Genomic DNA, 20,982 nt, shown 5'->3' with positions numbered 1-20,982 from the left:
GAGCGGATAATTTATACGCTTTTTGGCATTATTTTTAGGTAGTTTTTAGTACGTTTTAGTTACTTTTTAGTGTATTCTTATTAGTTTTTATGCAAAAATCACATTTCTGGACTTTACTATGAGTTTGTTTGTTTTTCTGTGATTTCAGGTATTTTCTGGCTGAAATTGAGGGACTTGAGCAAAAATCTGATTCAGAGGTTGAGAAAGGACTGCAGATACTGTTGGATTCTGATCTCCCTGTACTCGAAGTGGATTTTCTGGTGTTACCAAAGCCCAATTGGCACGCTCTCAATTGTATTGAAAAGTAGACATCTTGGGCTTTCCAGCAATGTATGATAGTCCAAACTTTGCCTGAGATTTGATGGTTCAAACTGGCGTTCAAACGCCCACTAGAGACTCTTTTCTAGGATAAAACGCCGGAACTGGCACCAAAGCTGGAGTTAAACGCCCAAACTGGCATCCAAGCTGGCGTTTAACTCCAAGGATAGCCTATGCTCGTGAAAGCTTCAAAGCTCAGCGCAAGCACACACCAAGTGGGACCCGAAAGTGGATTTCTGCACTATCTATTCATTTTCTGTAAACCTAGTTTACTAGTTTAGTATAAATAGCACTTTTCACTATTATATTAGGGTCTTCTTCCCCTGTTTTCGAATTCTTATGCCATTTGGGAGGCTGGCCATTCGGCCATGCCTAAACCTTGTGTTCTTATGTATTTTCAACAGGGGAGTTTCTACACCTCATAGATTAAGGTGAGGAGCTCTGCTGTTCCTCATGAATTAATGCAAGTACTATTGTTTTCTTTTTCAATTCACGCCTACTTCTTCTCTAAGATATACTCTCGTACTTAATTCAGTTAAGTCAGACTGAAGGGTTGACCCGTGACAATCACCCACTATCTTCAGTACTCGCTTAGCCAAGATCTGCATGCCTGACAACCACAAGCAGTCTACATGATGTTCAACGTAGTCATTGGACGCCAGCTGGATCTCTTGGGTCTCTAATTCATGTGTTTGACTAGCATCTCCTGACCACAGAGCATTCAAATCAGTGAGATTAGAACCTTCGTGGTATAGGCTAGAAACATATGGCAGCATTCCTGAGATCCGAAAAGTCTAAACCTTGTCTGTGGTATTCCGAGTAGGATCTGGGAGAGGATGACTGTGACGAGCTTCAAACTCACGACTGTTGGGCGTAGTGACAGTGCGCAAAAGGATCAATGGATCTTATTCCAACACAAGTGAGAATCGACAGATGATTAGCCCTACGGTGAGAACCGTAGCCAGACCATTTTCACTTAGAGGATGGATGGTAGCCATTGACAACGGTGATCCACCAACTTACAGCTTGCCATGGAAGGGAGTGCGCATGATTGGATGGAAGCAATAGGGAAGCAGAGGTTCAGAAGCAACAAAGCATCTCCAAACGCTTATCTGAAATTCCCACCAATGAATTACATAAGTATCTATGTTTTATTTTATGTTTTATTTATCTGTTAATTATCAAAACCTCATAACCATTTGAATCCGCCTGACTGAGACTTACAGGATGACCATAGCTTACTTCAAGCCGTCAATCTCCGTGGGATCGACCCTTACTCACGCAAGGTATTACTTGGACGACCCAGTGCACCTGTTGGTTAGTTGTATCAGAGTTGTGAAAAGTGTGAATGACGATTTCGTGCACCAAGTTTTTGGCGCCGTTGCCGGGGATTGTTCGAGTTTGGACAACTGACGGTTCATCTTGTTGCTTAGATTGGGTAATTTTATTTTATGTTTAAGCTTTTTATTTTTATTTTCGAAAAAAATAAAAAAATTAATAAAATCATAAAAACCAAAAATATTTTTTGTGTTTCTTGTTTGAGTCTAGTGTTAAATTTTAAGTTTGGTGTCAATTGCATGCTTCAATTTTTCTTAATTTTTGAAAACATATGCATTGTGTTCTTCATTGATTTTCAAGTTGTTCTTGATGATTTTCCTTGTTCTGATCTTTAAATTCTCCAGTTTTGTGTCTTTTTTTGTTTTTTATATGCATTTTCAAATCCATAGTGTCTAAACATTAAAAATTTCTAAGTTTGGTGTCTTGCATATCTTTTTTTTCTTAAAAATTTTTCAAAAATATGTTATTGATGTTCATCATGTTCTTCAAAGTGTTCTTGGTGTTCATCTTGACATTCAAAGTGTTCTTGCATGCATTACTTGTTCTGATCTTAATTTTCATGTTTTGTGTCATTTTGTTATTTTTCTCTCTCCTCATTAAAAATTAAAAAAATAAAAAATATCTCTTTTCAAGTAAATAATACAGAGAAATAAAGATTCAGAACATACAGCAGAGGAATCACAGAGAAAAAGCTGGGCGTTTATGCCCAATAAGGAAGGAATTCTGGCGTTAAACGCCAGCCAGGATATCTGGCTGGGCGTTAAACGCCCAAAGAGGTAGCATTCTGGGCGTTAAACGCCAGAATGGATAGCATCCTGGGCGTTTAACACCAGGATGACACAGGGGAGGTAATTTCGTTTCAAATTCAAATTTTTTTTCAAATTTTCATGTTTTAATTCATGATTTAAAAATCTTATCTTTCTCTTTTAATGTTTTTGAAAAATTTAAAACTAATTTTTCAAAAATATTTTTCTTAAATTTAAAAAAAAAATCCTTGCTAACAATTAATGTTTTGTTTCAAAAATTTCATGTTTATTACTTTCTTGTTAAGAAAGGTTTAATCTTTGAATTCTAGAATCATATCTTTTAATTTCTTGTTAGTCAAGTCATCAATTTTAAAAATCAAATCTTTTTTCAATCATATCTTTTTAAAATAATATCTTTTTCAATCATATCTTTTTAAATTTTGATTTCAAAATATTTTTTCCAACTTCTTATCTTTTCAAAATTATTTTCAAATATTTTTCAACTAATTACTATTTCTTATCTTTTTCAAAACCACCTAACCACTTTTTCACTTCCAATGTTCAAAAATCACTAACCACTTTTTCAAAAATCTTTTTAATTAACTAATTATTTTAGTTTTAATTTTCGAAAAACTCTCTCTCTCTCATCTCTTTCTATTTAATTTCTAACACTTTTCTTCTATGTATAATTCGAACCCTCTCTCTCCCTCTGTGTTCGAATTCTTCTTATCTTCTCTCTACCTCATTCCTCTATTCTTCTTTTCCTCTGACACCTCAAGGAATCTCTATACTGTGACATAGAGGATTCCACTACTCCCTTTTGTTCTCTTCTTTTTCATATGAGGAGAAACATGGACAAAAACATTCTTGTTGAAGCTGATCCTGAACCTGAAAGGACTCTGAAAAAGAAGCTAAAGCATAACACTCCGGAGAGGACCTTACAGAAAATTTCGAAAAAGAAGCAGACATGGCAGCCAAACCCAACAACAATGCTAGAAATGCAAGGAAGATGCTTGGTGACTATACTGCACTAACTTCCAACTTTTATGGAAGAAGCATCTCAATTCCTGCCATTGGAGCAAACAAATTTGAGCTTAAGCCTCAATTAGTTTCTCTAATACAGCAGAATTGCAAGTTTCATGGACTTTAATCGGAAGATCCTCATCAGTTCTTAGCTAAATTCTTGCAAATCTGTGATACTGTTAAGACCAATGGGGTTGATCCCAAGGTCTACAGACTTATGCTTTTCCCCTTTGCTATAAGAGACAGAGCTAGAACATGGTTGGACTCACAACCTAGAGAAAGCCTGAACTCTTGGGACAAGTTGGTCAATGCTTTCTTGACCAAATTCTTTCCACTTCAAAAGATGAGCAAGCTTAGAGTGGAAGTCCAAACCTTCAAACAGAAGGAAGGTGAATCTATCTATGAAGCTTGGAAAAGATACAAGCAATTAACCAAAAGGTATCCTTCTGACATGCTTCCAGAATGGAGCATCATATACATATTCTATGATAGTCTGTCTGGATTGTCTAAGATGTCATTGGACCATTCTGCTGGTGGATCTCTTCATCTAAAAACCCCTGCAGAGACCCAGGAACTCATTGAGATGGTTGTAAATAACCAGTTTATGTACACTTCTGAAAGAAATCATGTGAATAATGGGATGACTCAGAAGAAAGGAGTTCTTAAGATTGATACTCTGAATGCCATATTGGCTCAGAAAAAATATTGACTTAGCAGGTCAATATGATTTCTCAGAATTTGACTGGATTGCAAGCTGCATCCGGCAGCGCTAAAGAAGCCTCCTCTGAAGGAGAAGCTTATGACCCTGAGAATCCTGCAATGGAAGAGGTGAATTACATGGGAGGATCCTATGGAAACACCTATAATTCTTCATGGAGAAATCATCCAAATTTCTCATAGAAGGATCAATAGAAGCCTCAACAAGGCTTTAACAACAATAATGGTGGGAGAAATAGGTTTGGCAATAGCAAACCTTTTCCATCATCTTCTCAACAACAGGCAGAGAATTCTGAGCAAAGCCTCTCTGGCTTAGCAAACATAGTCTCTGATCTATCTAAGACCACTCTCAGTTTCATGAATGAAACAAGGTCCTCAATAAAAAATTTGGAGGCACAAGTGGGTCAGCAGAGTAAAAGAGTTATTGAAACTCCTCCTAGTACTCTCCCAAGCAATACAGAAGAGAATCCAAAGAGAGAGTGCAAGGCCATTAATAAACCCAAAATGGCCGAACCTGGAGAGAGTGAAAAGATAGTGATTCCCAGTGAGGAAGACCTCAAGGGACATCCACTGACCAATAAGGAGTTCCCTACCAAGGAACCAAAGGAATCTGAGGCTCATATAGAGACCATAGAGATTCCACTGAACTTACTATTGTCATTCATGAGCTCTGATGAATATTCTTCATCTGAAGAGGATGAAGACACTGATGAAGAGTAAGTTGCTCAGTATATAGGAGCAATCATGAAGCTGAATGCCAAGTTATTTGGTAATGAGACTTGGGAGGATGAACCTCCATTGCTCATCAATAAACTGAGTACATGGATTCAGCAGACATTGCCTCAAAAGAAACCGGATCCCGAAAAATTCTTAATACCTTGCACCATAGGCACCATGACCTTTGAAAAGGCTCTGTGTGACCTAGGGTCAGGTATCAACCTCATGCCACTCTCTGTAATGGAGAAACTAGGGATCTTAGAGGTACAAGCTACAAGAATCTCACTAGAGATGGCAGACAAATCAATGAAACAGGCTTATGGACTTGTAGAGGATGTCTTAGTGAAGATTGAAGGCCTTTACGTCCCTGCTGACTTCATAATCCTAGACACTGATAAGCATGAGGATGAATCCATCATCCTTGGAAGACCTTTCCTAGTCACAGCAAGGACTGTGATTGATGTGGACAGAGGATAGTTAGTGCTTCAATTGAATGAGGACTACCTTCTATTCAAGGCTCAATGATTTTCTTCTATAAATATGGAGAAGAAGCATGAAAAGCTTCTCTCAATACAGAGTCAGACAGAGCCCCCACACTCAACTTCTAAGTTTGGTGTTGTGGTGGACGAAATTGTGATCACGTCAATGTAGTATTCTTTGTTGTTGTATGGAATCATTATTATGGCACCTATGTGTGGACACAACTCCGTTCAACTAACCAGCAAGTGTACTGGGTCATCCAAGTAATACCTTACGTGAGTAAGGGTCGATCCCACAGAGATTGTTGGTATGAGCAAGCTATGGTCATCTTGTAAATCTCAGTTAAGCAGATTAAATGGTTATGGGTTTCGAAAATTAATAATAAATAGAAAATAAAAAGGGATAGAAATACTTATGTAAATCAACAGTGGGAATTTCAGATAGGCATGTGGAGATGCTAGAATCCTTTCGAATCTCTACTTTCTTATTGCTCTCATCCAATCCTTCTTACTCCTTTCCATGGCAAGCTGTATGTAGGGCATCACCATCATCAATGGCTACTTTTAATCCTCTCGGGAAAATGGTCCTATGCGCTGTCACTGTACGGCTAATCATCTGGAGGCATCACCCTTGTTGATAGCTACATCCCATCCTCTCAGTGAAAATGGTCCAAATGCTCTGTCACAGCACAGCTAATCATCTGTCGGTTCTCAATCAGGTTGGAGTAGAATCCATTGATTCTTTTGCGTTTGTCATCACGCCCAGCCTTCAGGAGTTTGAAGCTCGTCACAGTCATTCAATACCGGAATCCTACTCGGAATACCACAGACAAGGTTAGACTTTTCGGATTCCCGGGATCCTACTCGGAATACCACAGACAAGGTTAGACTTTCCGGATCCCCATGAATGCCGCCATCTATCTAGCTTATACCACGAAGATTCTGTTGGGGAATCTAAGAGATATGCGCCCGGCCTAGAGTAGAACGGAAGTGGTTGTCAATCACGTGCGTTCATAGGTGAGAATGATGATGAGTGTCACGGATCATCACATTCATCAAAGTGTTGTGCAACATATATCTTGGAATAAGAATAAAAGAGAATTGAATAGAAAGTAATAATAATTGTATTGAAACTTGAGGTACAGCAGAGCTCCACACCCTTAATCTATGGTGTGCAGAAACTCCACCATTGAAAATACATAAGTGAAAGGTTCAGGCATGGCCGAGAGGCCAGCCCCCTGAATGATCAAAAGACCGAATGGTCAAAAGATGATTAATACACTAGTAAAAAGTCCTATTTATAATAAACTAGCTACTAGGGTTTACATGAGTAAGTAATTGATGCATAAATCCACTTCCGGGGCCAACTTGGTGTATGTTTGGGCTGAGCTTGATCTATCCACGAGCTGAGGCATTTATTGGAGTTGAACTCCACGTTATAGCGTGTTTTGGGCGTTCAACTCCGGATCATGACGTGTTTCTGGCGTTTAACTCCAGACAGCAGCATGTACTTGGCGTTTAACGCCAAGTTACGTCGTCAATTTCCGAATAAAGTATGGACTATTATATATTGCTGGAAATCTCTGGATGTCTACTTTCCAACGCCGTTGAGAGCGCGCCAATTGGAGTTCTATTGCTCCAGAAAATCTATTTCGAGTGCAGGGAGGTCAGATTCCAACAGCATCAGCAGTCCTTTTGTCAGCCTTTTTCAGAGTTTTGCTCAAGTCCCTCAATTTCAGCCAGAAATTACCTGAAATCACAGAAAAACACACAAACTCATAGTAAAGTCCAGAAATGTGAATTTAACATAAAAAATAATGAAAACGTCCCTAAAAGTAGCTTGAACTTACTAAAAACTACCTAAAAACAATGCCAAAAAGCGTATAAATTATCCGCTCATCACAACACCAAACTTAAATTGTTACTTGTCCCCAAGCAACTGAAAATCAAATAGGATAAAAAGAAGAGAATATACTATAAATTCCAAAATATCAATGAATATTAATTCTAATTAGATGAGCGGGACTTGTAGCTTTTTGCTTCTGAACAGTTTTGGCATCTCACTTTTTCCTTTGAAGTTTAGAATGATTGGCTTCTCTAGGAACTTAGAATTTTGGATAGTGTTATTGACTTTCCTAGTTAAGTATGTTGATTCTTGAACACAGCTATTTATGAGTCTTGGCCGTGGCCCTAAGCATTTTGTTTTCCGGTATTACCACCGGATACATAAATGCCACAGACACATGACTGGGTGAACCTTTTTAGATTGTGACTCAGCTTTGCTAGAGTCCCTAGTTAGAGGTGTCCAGAGCTCTTAAGCACACTCTTTTTGCTTTAGATCACAACTTTAACCACTCAGTCTCAAGCTTTTCACTTGGGCCTTCATGACACAAGCACATGGTTAGGGACAGCTTGATTTAGCCGCTTAGGCCTGGATTTGATTTCCTTGGGCCCTCCTATCCATTGATGCTCAAAGCCTTGGATCCTTTTTACCCTTGCCTTTTGGTTTTAAGGGCTATTGGCTTTTTCTGCTTGCTTTTTCTTTTTCTTTCTATTTTTTTCGCCATTTTTTTTGCAAGCTTTTCTTTTTTTTTCACTGCTTTTTCTTGCTTCAAGAATCAATTTTATGATTTTTCAGATTATCAATAACATTTCTCTTTGTTCATCATTCTTTCAAGAGTCAACAATTTTAACATTCATAAACAACAATATCAAAAGACATATGCACTGTTCAAGCATTCATTCAGAAAACAAAAAGTATTGTCACCACATTAATTTAATTAAACTAATTTCAAGGATAAATTCGAAATTCATGTACTTCTTGTTCTTTTGAATTAAAACATTTTTCATTTAAGAGAGGTGAAGGATTAATGGGATTATTCATAACTTTAAGACATAGTTACTAACTACTAATGATCATGAAGTAGAGACACAAAACATAGATAAACATACAACATAAAAACCGAAAAGCAGAAAGAAATAAGAACAAGGAATGAATCCACCTTAGTGGCGTTTTCTTCTTGAAGGACCAACAATGTCCTTATGCTCTTCTATGTCCCTTCCTTGCCTTTGTTGCTCCTCCCTCATTGCTCTTTGATCTTCTCTTATTTCATGGAGAATGATGGAGTGCTCATGATGTTCCACCCTTAATTGTTCCACATTGTAGCTCAAATCTTCTAAGGAAGTGTTGAGTTGTTCCCAATAGTTGTTGGGAGGAAAGTGCATCCCTTGAGGCATCTCAGGGATTTCTTGATGATGAGCTTCCTCATGCATCTCTTGAGAACCGTGAAGGGTCTCTCTTGCTTGCTCCATCCTCTTCTTGGTGATGGGCTTATCCTCTTCAATGGAGATGTCTCCTTCTATGATAACTCCAGCTGAGTAACATAGATGGCAAATAAGGTGAGGAAAAGCTAGCCTTGCCATGGTGGAGGGCTTGTCAGCTATTTTGTAGATTTCATTGGAGATGACCTCATGAACTTCTACTTCCTCTCCAATCATGATGCTATGAATCATGATGGCCCGATCCACAGTAACTTCAGATCGATTGCTAGTGGGAATGATGGAGCATTGAATGAACTCCAACCATCCTCTAGCCACAGGCTTGAGGTCCAGTCTTCTCAGTTGAACTGGCTTGCCTTTGGAGTCTCTTTTCCATTGAGCCCCTTCTACACATATGTCCATAAGGACTTGGTCCAACCTTTGATTAAAGTTGACCCTTCTAGTGTAGGGGCGTGCATCTCCTTGCATCATGGGCAAGTGGAACGCCAACCTCACATTTTCCGGACTAAAATCTAAGTATTTCCCCCGAACCATTGTGAGATAATTCTTTGGACTCGGGTTCATACTTTGATCATGGTTACTAGTGATCCATGCATTGGCATAGAACTCTTGAACCATTAAGATTCCAACTTGTTGCATGGGGTTGGTTATGACTTCCCAACCTCTTCTTCGGATCTCATGTCGGATCTCCGGATACTCATTTTTCTTGAGCTTGAAAGGGACCTCAGGGATCACCTTCTTCTTTGCCACAACATCATAGAAGTGGTCTTGATGGCTCTTGGAGATGAATCTTTCCATCTCCCATGACTCGGAGGTGGAAGCTTTTGTCTTCCCTTTTCCTTTTCTAGAGGATTCTCCGGCCTTAGGTGCCATTGATGGTAGTGGAAAACAAAAAAGATTGTGCTTTGACCACACCAAACTTAAAATTTTGCTTGTCCTCGAGCAAGAGAAGAAAGAAGAAAAGAAGAAGAAGAAGAGAATATAGAGGAGAAGGAGAAGTTTAGGTTCGGCCAAGGTATGGAAGAGGGGGTTGTGTTGTGTGAAAATGAAGTAGAATGGAAAGGTATATATAGGGAAAGGGGAGAGGGTAGGTTCGACCATTTAGGGTGGGATTGGGTGGGAAAATATTTTTGAATTGGGAGGTAGGTGGGGTTTATGGGGAAGAGTGGATGGATGTGAGTGGTGAATAGGTGATTGGGAAGAGAGATTTGAGGTGATTGGTGAAGGGTTTTTGGGAAGTGTGACATGGGGAAGAGTAAAATAGGATTAGAAGGTAAGGTGGGAATATAGTAGGTGGGGATCCTGTGGGGTCCACAAATCCTGAGGTGATCCTGTGGGGTCCACAGATCCAGAGGTGTCAAGGAATTCCATCCCTGCACCAAATAGGCATGTAAAATGCCTTTGCACACCATTCTGGCGTTTAAACGCCGAGAGGTGCACGTTCTGGGTGTTCAACGCCCATGTAAAGCATGTTTCTGGCGTTGAATGCCAGTTTCATGCTTGTTACTGGCGTTCAGCGCCAGCTTTTCCTCTAGGCACATTCCTGGCATTCAGCGCCAGAATGTTGCTTGTTTCTGGCGTTCAGCGCCAGATTCATGCTCTGTTCTGGCGTTGAACGCCAGCCAGATGCTTCTTACTGGCGTTGAATGCCAGCTTGTGCTTCCTCTAGGGTGTGATTTTTTTCTGCTGTTTTTGATTCTGTTTTTAATTTTTATATTTTTTTCGTGACTCCTCATGATCATGTACCTAATAAAACACAAAATAACAATAAAATAAAATAAAATAAAAATTAGATAAATAAAATTGGGTTGCCTCCCAACAAGCGCTTCTTTAATGTCACTAGCTTGACAGTGGCACTCATGGAGCCACAAAGGTGATCAAGTCAATGTTGTATAGTCCCAACACCAAACTTAGAGTTTGGATATGGGGTCTTAACACCAAACTTAGAGTTTGGTTGTGGCCTCCCAACACCAAACTTAGAGTTTGACTGTGGGGGCTCTTCTTGACTTTGAACTGAGAGAAGCTCTTCATGCTTACTCTCTTTTGTCACAGAGGGATGGCCATGTGCTTTAAACACAAGGTAGTCCCCATTCAATTGAAGGACTATTTCACCTCTGTTGACATCTATCACAGCTCCTGCTGTAGCTAGGAAAGGTCTTCCAAGGATGATGTATTCATCCTCTTCCTTCCTAGTGTCTAAGATTATGAAATCAGTAGGGATGTAAAGGCCTTCAACCTTTACTAACACATCCTCCACTATTCCATAAGCTTGTCTCAATGACTTGTCTGCCAATTGTAATGAGAACAAGGCAGGTTGCACCTCAATGATCCCCAGCTTCTCCATTACAGAGAGTGGCATAAGATTTATCCCTGACCCCAGATCACATAGAGCCTTTTCAAAGGTCATGGTGCCTATGGTACAAGGTATTAAGAACTTGCCAGGATCTTGTTTCTTTTGAGGTAGAGTTTTCTAAATCCAAGTATCTAGTTCACTAATGAGCAAGGGAGGTTCACTTTCCCAAGTCTCATTACCGAACAACTTGGCATTCAGCTTCATGATAGCTCCTAAATATTGAGCAACTTACTCTCCAGTCACATCTTCATCCTCTTCAGAGGAAGAATAGTCCTCAGAGCTCATGAATGGCAGAAGGAGATTTAATGGAATCTCTATGGTCTCTGTAGGAGCCTCAGATTCCTTTGGATCCTTAATAGGAAACTCCTTCTTGCTTGAAGGACGTCCCAGGAGGTCTTCCTCACTAGGATTTTCGTCCTCCTCCTCCCTTGTGCATTCGGACATATTGATCACATCAATGGCCTTGCACTCTCCTTTTGGATTCTCTTCTGTATTGCTTGGGAGAATACTGGGAGGAGTTTCAGTGACTTTCTTACTCAACTGGCCCACTTGTGCCTCCAGATTTCTAATGAAAGATCTTGTTTCACTCATGAAACTGAAAGTGGCCTTTGACAGATCAGAGACTAGATTGGCTAAATTAGAAGTGTTTTGTTCAGAATTCTCTATCTGTTGCTGAGAAGATGATGGAAAAGGCTTGCTATTGCTCAGCCTATTGCGTCCACCATTGTTAAAGCCTTGTTGAGGCTTTTGTTGATCCTTCCATGAGAAATTTGGATGATTTCTCCATGATGAGTTATAGGTGTTTCCATAAGGTTCACCCATGTAATTAACCTCTGCCATTGCAGGGTTCTCAGGATCATAAGCTTCTTCAGAAGCTTCCTCTTTAGTACTGTTGGATGCATTTTGCCATCCATTCAGACTTTGAGAGATCATGTTGACTTGCTGAGTCAACACTTTGTTCTGAGCCAATATGGCATTCAGAGCATCAATTTCAAGAACTCCCTTCCTTTGAGGCATCCCATTATTCACGGAATTCCTCTCAGAGGTGTACATGAATTGGTTATTTGTAACCATGTCAATGAGTTCTTGAGCCTCTTCAGGCGTTTTCTTTAGGTGAATAGATCCACCTGCAGAATGGTCCAATGACATTTTCGAAAATTCAGATAGACCATAATAGAATATATCTAATATGGTCCATTCTGAAAACATGTCAGATGGACACCTTTTGGTCAGCTGCTTGTATCTTTCCCAAGCTTCATAGAGGGATTCACCATCTTTTTGCTTGAAGGTCTGAACATCCACTCTCAGCTTGCTCAGCTTTTGAGGAGGAAAGAATTTATCCAAGAAGGCAGTGACCAGCTTATCCCAGGAGTCCAGGCTATCCTTGGGTTGTGAATCTAACCATATTCTAGCTCTGTCTCTTACAGCAAAAGGGAAAAGCATGAGTCTGTAGACTTCAGGATCAACTCCATTCGTCTTTACAGTCTCACAAATCTGCAAGAACTCAGTTAAAAACTGATAAGGATCTTCAGATGAAAGTCCATAAAACTTGCAGTCTTGTTGCATTAAGGCAACTAGCTGAGGCTTCAGCTCAAAATTATTGGCTCCAATGGCAGGAATGGAGATGCTTCTTCCATCAAATTTGGACGTTGGCTTTGTGAAGTCACCAAGCATTCTCCTTGCATTATTATTTTTGGCTGCCATCTCCTTCTCTTGTTCTAATATTTCTGAAAGGTAACCTTTAGATTGTTGTAACTTAGCTTCTCTTAATTTTCTCTTCAGAGTCCTTTCAGGTTCTGGATCAATTTCAACAAGAGTGCCTTTATCCTTGTTCCTGCTCATATGAAAGAGAAGAAAACAAGAAAAGAAAGAGGAATCCTCTATGTTACAGTATAGAGATTCCTTTATGTTAGTAGAAAAAGAAAGGGGAGAAGAGTGAAGAAGAATGGGTTTGGATTTTTAGATGAAGAGAGGTGAAGAGAAGTGTTAGTAAATAAATAATTAAATAGAATAAGAAAAGAGAGGGAGAATTCGAAAATAAATTTAAAAAGGTGTTAGTGATTTTCGAAAATCAGAGATAAGATATAATTAAAATTAAAATTTAAAACAATTAAAAAGAATTTTTTGAAAAAAAAGAAGTATTTTCGAAAATTAGAGAGGGATAGGTAGTTAGTTGGTTTTGAAAAAGATAGGAAACAAATATAAAGTTAGTTAGTTGATTGAAAAAGATATTAAAATCAAATTTGAAAAGATAAGAAGATAAGAAGTTAGATAAGATATTTTTAAATCAAATTTTTTTTAAAAAAGGTAAAATTTTGAAAAAGATAAGATAAAAAGATAGGATTTTTAAGAAAAAGATATTTTGAAAAAGATTTAATTTTTAAAATTAAAATTAATTGCTTAACTAACAAGAACTAAAAGATAAGATTCTAAAATTTTAAAGATTGAACCTTTCTTAATAAGAAAGTAACAAACTTCAAATTTTTGAATCAATCACATTAATTGTTAGCTAATTTTCGAAAATATGATGTAAAAGATAAGAAAAAGATTTTGAAAAATATTTTAAAAAAAATTTCGAAAATTAATAAGAAAAAAGGAAAAGATTTAATTTTTGAAAAAGTTTTGAAAAGATAAGATTTTTAAAATTGAAAATTTGACTTGACTTGTAAGAAACAACTAATTTTTAAAATTTTTGACTAAGTCAACTCAAATTTCGAAAATTAGGAGATAAAAAAGGAAAAGATATTTTTTTATTTTTGAATTTTTTTTATGATGAGAGAGAAAAACACAAAAATGACCCAAAACATGAAAATTTTGGATCAAAACAGAAGATGCATGCAAGAACACTATGAATGTCAAGATGAACACCAAGAACACTTTAAAGATCATGATGAACATCAAGAACATAATTTTGAAAAATTTTTGATGCAAAGAAAACATGCAAGACACCAAACTTAGAAATCTTTAATGCATGGACTCTAACAAACGAAAAATGCATATGAAAAACAACAAACAACACAAAACAAGAAATCATCAAGATCAAACAAGAAGACTTGTCAAGAACAACTTGAAGATCATGAAGAACACTATGAATGCATGGAATTTCGAAAAATGCAAGAAAAATTTTTAAAGCATGCAATTGACACCAAACTTAAAAATTGACTCAAGACTCAAACAGGAACACAAAATATATTTTATTTTTATGATTTTATTAATTTTTTTGGATTTTTATTAATTTTTTTCGAAAATAAAGTTTGGAAAAACGAAAAAGAAAAGAAAAATTTTGAAAAAGATTTTTGAAAAAATTTTTGAAAAGAAAATTACCTAATCTGAGCAACAAGATGAACCGTCAGTTGTCCATACTCGAACAATCCCCGGCAACAGCGCCAAAAACTTGGTGGACGAAATTGTGGTCATATCAATGTAGTATTCTTTGTTGTTGTATGGAATCATTATTATGGCACCTATGTGTGGACACAACTCCGTTCAACTAACCAGCAAGTGTACTGGGTCGTCCAAGTAATACCTTACGTGAGTAAGGGTCGATCCCACAGAGATTGTTGGTATGAAGCAAGCTATGGTCACCTTGTAAATCTCAGTTAAGCAGATTAAATGGTTATGGGTTTTGAAAATTAATAATAAATAGAAAATAAAAAGGGATAGAAATACTTATGTAAATCAACAGTGGGAATTTCAGATAGGCGTGTGGAGATGCTAGAATCCTTTCGAATCTCTACTTTCTTATTGCTCTCATCCTATCCTTCTTACTCCTTTCCATGGCAAGCTGTATGTAGGGCATCACCATCATCAATGGCTACTTTTAATCCTCTCGGGAAAATGGTCCTATGCGCTGTCACTGCACGGCTAATCGTCTGGAGGCATCACCCTTGTTGATAGCTACATCCCATCCTCTCAGTGAAAATGGTCCAAATGCTCTGTCACAGCACGGCTAATCATCTGTCGGTTCTCAATCAGGTTGGAGTAGAATCCATTGATTCTTTTGCATTTGTCATCACGCCCAGCCTTCAGGAGTTTGAAGCTCGTCATAGTCATTCAATACCGGAATCCTACTCGGAATACCACAGACAAGGTTAGACTTTCTGGATTCCCGGGATCATACTCGGAATACCACAGACAAGGTTAGACTTTCTGGATCCCCATGAATGCCGCCATCTATCTAGCTTATACCACGAAGATTCTGTTGGGGAATCTAAGAGATATTCGACCGGCCTATAGTAGAACGGAAGTGGTTGTCAATCACGCGCGTTCATAGGTGAGAATGATGATGAGTGTCACAAATCATCACATTCATCAAAGTGTTGTGCAACGTATATCTTGGAATAAGAATAAAAGAGAATTGAATAAAAAGTAATAGTAATTGTATTGAAACTTGAGGTACAGCAAAGCTCCACACCCTTAATCTATGGTGTGCAGAAACTCCACCATTGAAAATACATAAGTGAAAGGTTCAGGCATGGCCGAGAGGCCAGCCCCCTGAATGATCAAAAGACCGAATGGTCAAAAGATGACTAATACACTAGTAAAAAGTCCTATTTATAATAAACTAGCTACTAGGGTTTACATGAGTAAGTAATTGATGCATAAATCCACTTCCGGGGCCCACTTGGTGTATGTTTGGGCTGAGCTTGATCTATCCACGAGCTGAGGCATTTATTGGAGTTGAACTCCACATTATAGCGTGTTTTGGGCGTTCAACTCCGGATCATGACGTGTTTCTGGCGTTTAACTCCAGACAGCAGCATGTACTTGGCATTCAACACCAAGTTACGTCATCAATTTCCGAATAAAGTATGGACTATTATATATTGCTGGAAAGCTCTGGATGTCTACTTTCCAACGCCGTTGAGATCTTGCCAATTGGAGTTCGGTAGCGCCAGAAAATCCATTTCGAGTGCAGGGAGGTCAGATTCCAATAGCATCAGCAGTCCTTTTGTTAGCCTTTTTCAGAGTTTTGCTCAAGTCCCTCAATTTCAGCCAGAAATTACCTGAAATCACAGAAAAACACACAAAATCATAGTAAAGTCCAGAAATGTGAATTTAACATAAAAACTAATGAAAACGTCCCTAAAAGTAGCTTGAACTTACTAAAAACTACCTAAAAACAATGCCAAAAAGCGTATAAATTATCCGCTCATCATGTTGGAAGGCTACAACCATGCTCTGAGCATCTGTGAAGCTCTGTAGGAGCTTCCTGTCAAGCTATTGACATTAAAGAAGCGCTTATTGGGAGGCAACTCAATCTTATTTATCTATGTAAATTACTTTTTCATTTTATTTTCTAGTGTTAGTCTATGTTCTCTTTAGGTTGATGATCATATGGAGTCATAAAAATAGCTGCAGAATTAAAGCAAAAATAAAAAAATAGCATAAAAAATAGCACACCCTGGAAGACGAGCTTACTGGCGTTTAAACGCCAGTAAGGATAGCAAATTGGGCATTTAACGCCCAGTCTGACACCATTCTGGGCGTTAAATGCCAGAAATGGCACACAGACTGGCGTTTAACACCAGAAAAGGGTGTCTGGTGTCTGGCTGGCGTTAAATGCCAGTAAGGGTAGCAGAATGGGCGTTTAACGCCCAGTCTGGCAATATTCTGGGCGTTAAATGCCAGAACTGGTAGCCAGACTGGCGTTTAGCACCAGAAAGGGGCATCAGCCTGGCGTTTAACACCAGAAATGCCACACAGAGGGCGTTTAAATGCCAAAAAGGTGCAGGGATGAGAAATTCTTGAAACCTTAGGATTTGTGGACCCCACAGGATCCCTACCTATCCCAACTCATTCTCACTCCTCTTCACACATTTCCATAACACCATTCCCCAAACACCATTCACCTATCAAATCCTACCCTCTTCCCCATAACCTCTTCACCACTCACATCCATCCACTATTTTCCATCATACAACCCACCTACCCCCACCCACTCAAATTCAAACCATTTCCCTCCCAAACCCAACCCTTATCACATGGATTCCCTCTCCCCCTTACCCTATATATATCCCCTCCTTACTCCTTTATTTTCACACATCACAAACACTCCAAACCGCCCTTGGCCGAACCACTCCTCCACCTCTGTCTCCTCTATTTCTTTTTCTTCTAGTCCTTTCTTTCTTCTTTTACTCGAGGAACCTTTTAAGTTTGGTGTGGAAAAAGCATTGCTTTTTATTTTTTTCCATAACCATTAATGGCATCTAAGGCCGGAGAAACCTCTAGAAAGAGGAAAGGGAAGGCAATTGCGTCCACCTTTTAGTCATCAGAGATGGAGAGATTCATCTCAAAGGTCCATCAAGACCACTTCTATAAAGTTTGTGGCCAAGAAGAAGGTGATCTCCGAGGTCCCCTTCAAGCTCAAAAAGAGCGAATATCTGGAGATCCGACAAGAGATTCGAAGAAGAGGTTGGGAAGCTCTCACTAACCCCATCCAACAAGTCGGAATCTTAGTGGTTCAAGAGTTCTATGCTAATGCATGGATCACTAAGAACCATGGTCAAAGTATAAACCCGAACCCAAAGAATTGGCTCACAATGGTTTGGGAGAAATACTTAGATTTCAGTCTGAAAAATGTGAGGTTGGCATTCAACTTGCCAATGATGCAAGGAGATCTTCATCCTTTCACAAGAAGGGTTAACTTTGATCAAAGGTTGGACTAAGTTCTCATGGACATCTGTGTGGAAGGAGCCCAATAGAAGAGAGGCTCCAAAGGCAAGCTGGTTCAACTGAGAAGGCTTGACCTCAAACCCATGGCTAGAGGATGGTTAGAGTTCATCCAACGCTCTATCATTCCTACTAGCAACCGGTTCGAAGTAACTATGGATCAGGCTATCATGATTAGAGAGGAAGTGGAAGTTCATGAGATCATACCTCTAGAACTATACAAGGTGGCTAGCAAACCTTCCACTTTGGCAAGGTTAGCCTTTCCTAATCTCATCTGTCACCTATGCAATTCAGCCAGAATTGTCATAGAGGAAGACATCCTCATTGAAGAGGACAAGCCCATCACTAAAAAGATGATGGAGCAAACAAGAGAGCCCACTCATGGACCTTAACAAAAGCATGAGGAAATCCCTCATCTAGAAATCCCTGAGATGCCTCAAGGGATGCATTTTCCTTCACACAACTATTGGGAGCAACTCAACACCTCTTTAGGAGATTTGAGTTCCAACATGGAGCGACTAAGGATGGAGCACCAAGAGCACTCCATTATCCTCCATGAAATTAGAGAGGACCAAAGAGCCATGAGGGAGGAGCAACAAAGGCAAGGAAAAGATATTGAGGAGCTCAAGCACTCCATAGGATCTTCAAGAGGAAGAACTAGCTGCCATCACTAAGGTGGACCCGTTCTTTAATTTCCTTGTTCTTATTTTTCTGTTTTTCGATTTTTATGATTTATGTTTTGTCTATGTTTGTGTCTTTATTACATGATCATTAGTGTCTAGTGTCTATGCCTTGAAGCTATGAATGTCCCATGAATCCTTCACCTTTCTTAAATGAAAAAAGTTTCTAATTGCAAAAGAACAAGAAGTACATGAATTTCGAATTCTATCTTGAAATTAGTTTAATTATTTTGATGTGGTGGCAATACTTTTTATTTTCTGAATAAATGCTTGAACAGTGCATATTTTTTATAGTGAAGTTTATGAATGTTAAAATTCTTGGCTCTTGAAAGAATGCTGAACAAAGAGAAATGTTATTGATAATCTGAAAAATCATAAAATTGATTCTTGAAGTAAGAAAAAGCAGTGAAAAATACAAAGAAAAAGAAAAAGCAAGCAGAAAAAGCTAGTAACCCTTTAAACTAAAAGACAAGGGTAAAGAGGATCCAAGGCTTTGAGCGTCAGTGGATAGGAGGGCCCAAAGGAATAGAATCCTGGCCTAAGCGGCTAAATCAAGTTGTCCCTAACCATGTGCTTGTGTTATGAAAGTCCAAGTGAAAAGCTTGGGACTGAATGGTTAAAGTCGTGATCCAAATCAAAAGAGTGTGCTTAAGAACTCTGGACACATCTAACTGGGGACTCTAGCAAAGCTGAGTCACAATCTGAAAAGGTTCACCCAGTTAAGTGTCTGTGGCATTTATGTATCCGGTGGTAATACTGGAAAACAAGGTGCTTAGGGTCACGGCCAAGACTCATAAGTAGCTGTGTTCAAGAATCAACATACTGAACTAGGAGAGTCAATAACGCTATCTGAATTTTGAGTTCCTATGCATGCCAATCATTCTGAACTTCAAAGGATAAAGTGAGATGCCAAAACTGTTCAGAAGCAAAAAGCTACTAGTCCCGCTCATCTAATTAGAACTAAGCTTTATTGACATTTTGAGATTTATTGTATATTCTCTTCTTTTTATCCTATTTTGTTTTTAGTTGCTGGGGGACAAGCAACAATTTAAGTTTGGTGTTGTGATGAGCGGATAATTTATACGCTTTTTGGCATTGTTTTTAGGTAGTTTTTAGTATGTTTTAGTTACTTTTTAGTGTATTCTTATTAGTTTTTATAAAAAAAATCACATTTCTGGACTTTACTATGAGTTTTTGTGTTTTTCTGTGATTTTAGGTATTTTCTGGCTAAAATTGTGGGACCTGAGCAAAAATCTGATTCAGAGGCTAAGAAATGACTGCAGATGCTGTTGGATTCTGACCTCCCTTCATTCGAAGTGGATTTTCTGGAGCTACAGAAGCCCAATTGGCGCGATCTTAATTGCTTAGTAAAGTAGACATCTTGGGCTTTCCAGCAATGTATAATAGTTTATACTTTGCCCGAGATTTGATGGCTTAAACTGGCGTCCAAACGCCCACCAGAGATACTTTTCTGGCGTAAAACGCCGGAACTGGCACTAAAGCTGGAGTTAAACGCCCAAACTTGCATCCAAGCTGGCGTTTAACTCCAAGGATAGCCTATGCATGTGAAAGCTTCAAAGCTCAGTCTAAGCACACACCAGGTGGGCCCCGGAAGTGGATTTCTGCACTATCTACTCATTTTCTGTAAACCTAGTTTACTAGTTTAGTATAAATAGCACTTTTCACTATTGTGTTAGAGTCTTCTTCCCCTGTTTTTGAATTCTTATGCCATTCGGCCATGCCTAGACCTTTTGTTCTTATGTATTTTCAACAGTGGAGTTTCTACACCTCATAGATTAAGGTGAGGAGCTCTGCTGTTCCTCATGAATTAATGCAAGTACTATTGTTTTTCTTTCAATTCACGCCTACTTCTTCTCCAATATATACTCTCGTACTTAATTCAGTTAAGTCAAACTGAAGGGGTGACCCGTGACAATCACCCACTATCTTCAGTACTCGCTTAGCCAAGATCCGCGTGCCTAACAACCACAAGCGGTTTACATGATGTTCAACGTAGTCATTGGCGCCAGCTGGAGTATATTCTCTTGGGTCTCTGATCCATGCATTTGACTAGCATCTCCTGACAGCAGAGCATTCAAATCAGTGAGATTAAAACCTTCGTGGTATAGGCTAGAAACAATTGGCAGCATTCTTGAGATCCGAAAAGTCTAAACCTTGTTTGTGGTATTCCGAGTAGGATCTGGGTGGGGATGACTGTGACGAGCTTCAAACTTGTAACTGTTGGGCGCAATGACAGTGTGCAAAAGGATCAATGGATCTTATTCCAACACAAGTGAGAACCGACAAATGATTAGCCCTATGGTGAGAACCGTAGCCAGACCATTTTCACTGAGAGGATGGATGGTAGCTATTGACAACGGTGATCTACCAACTTACAGCTTGTCATGGAAGGGAGCAGTGGCGGAGCTTAGTTCAGACAAGGGATGGCCATGACCCCCCAAACTTTTATTAAAAAAATTAGTAATACTTTTTTAAAAAATAAAAAATAGTTCAGTTGGCTCAAATATTTTATTATGACTTAAAATACCAAAGTTTAATCTTCATCTCTTGCTTTTATTGCACAATAATTTTTAGTTTTAAACATTCAAAACATATTAGATTTGGACTGAATTGAGTGTATTCGCATTTCGCAGCTCTCT

This window comes from Arachis hypogaea, chromosome 3 (assembly GCF_003086295.3).
Source record: "Arachis hypogaea cultivar Tifrunner chromosome 3, arahy.Tifrunner.gnm2.J5K5, whole genome shotgun sequence".
Taxonomy (NCBI): domain Eukaryota; kingdom Viridiplantae; phylum Streptophyta; class Magnoliopsida; order Fabales; family Fabaceae; genus Arachis; species Arachis hypogaea.
The sequence above is the reverse complement of the archived record's forward strand: the minus strand, read 5'-3'. Positions refer to the sequence as shown.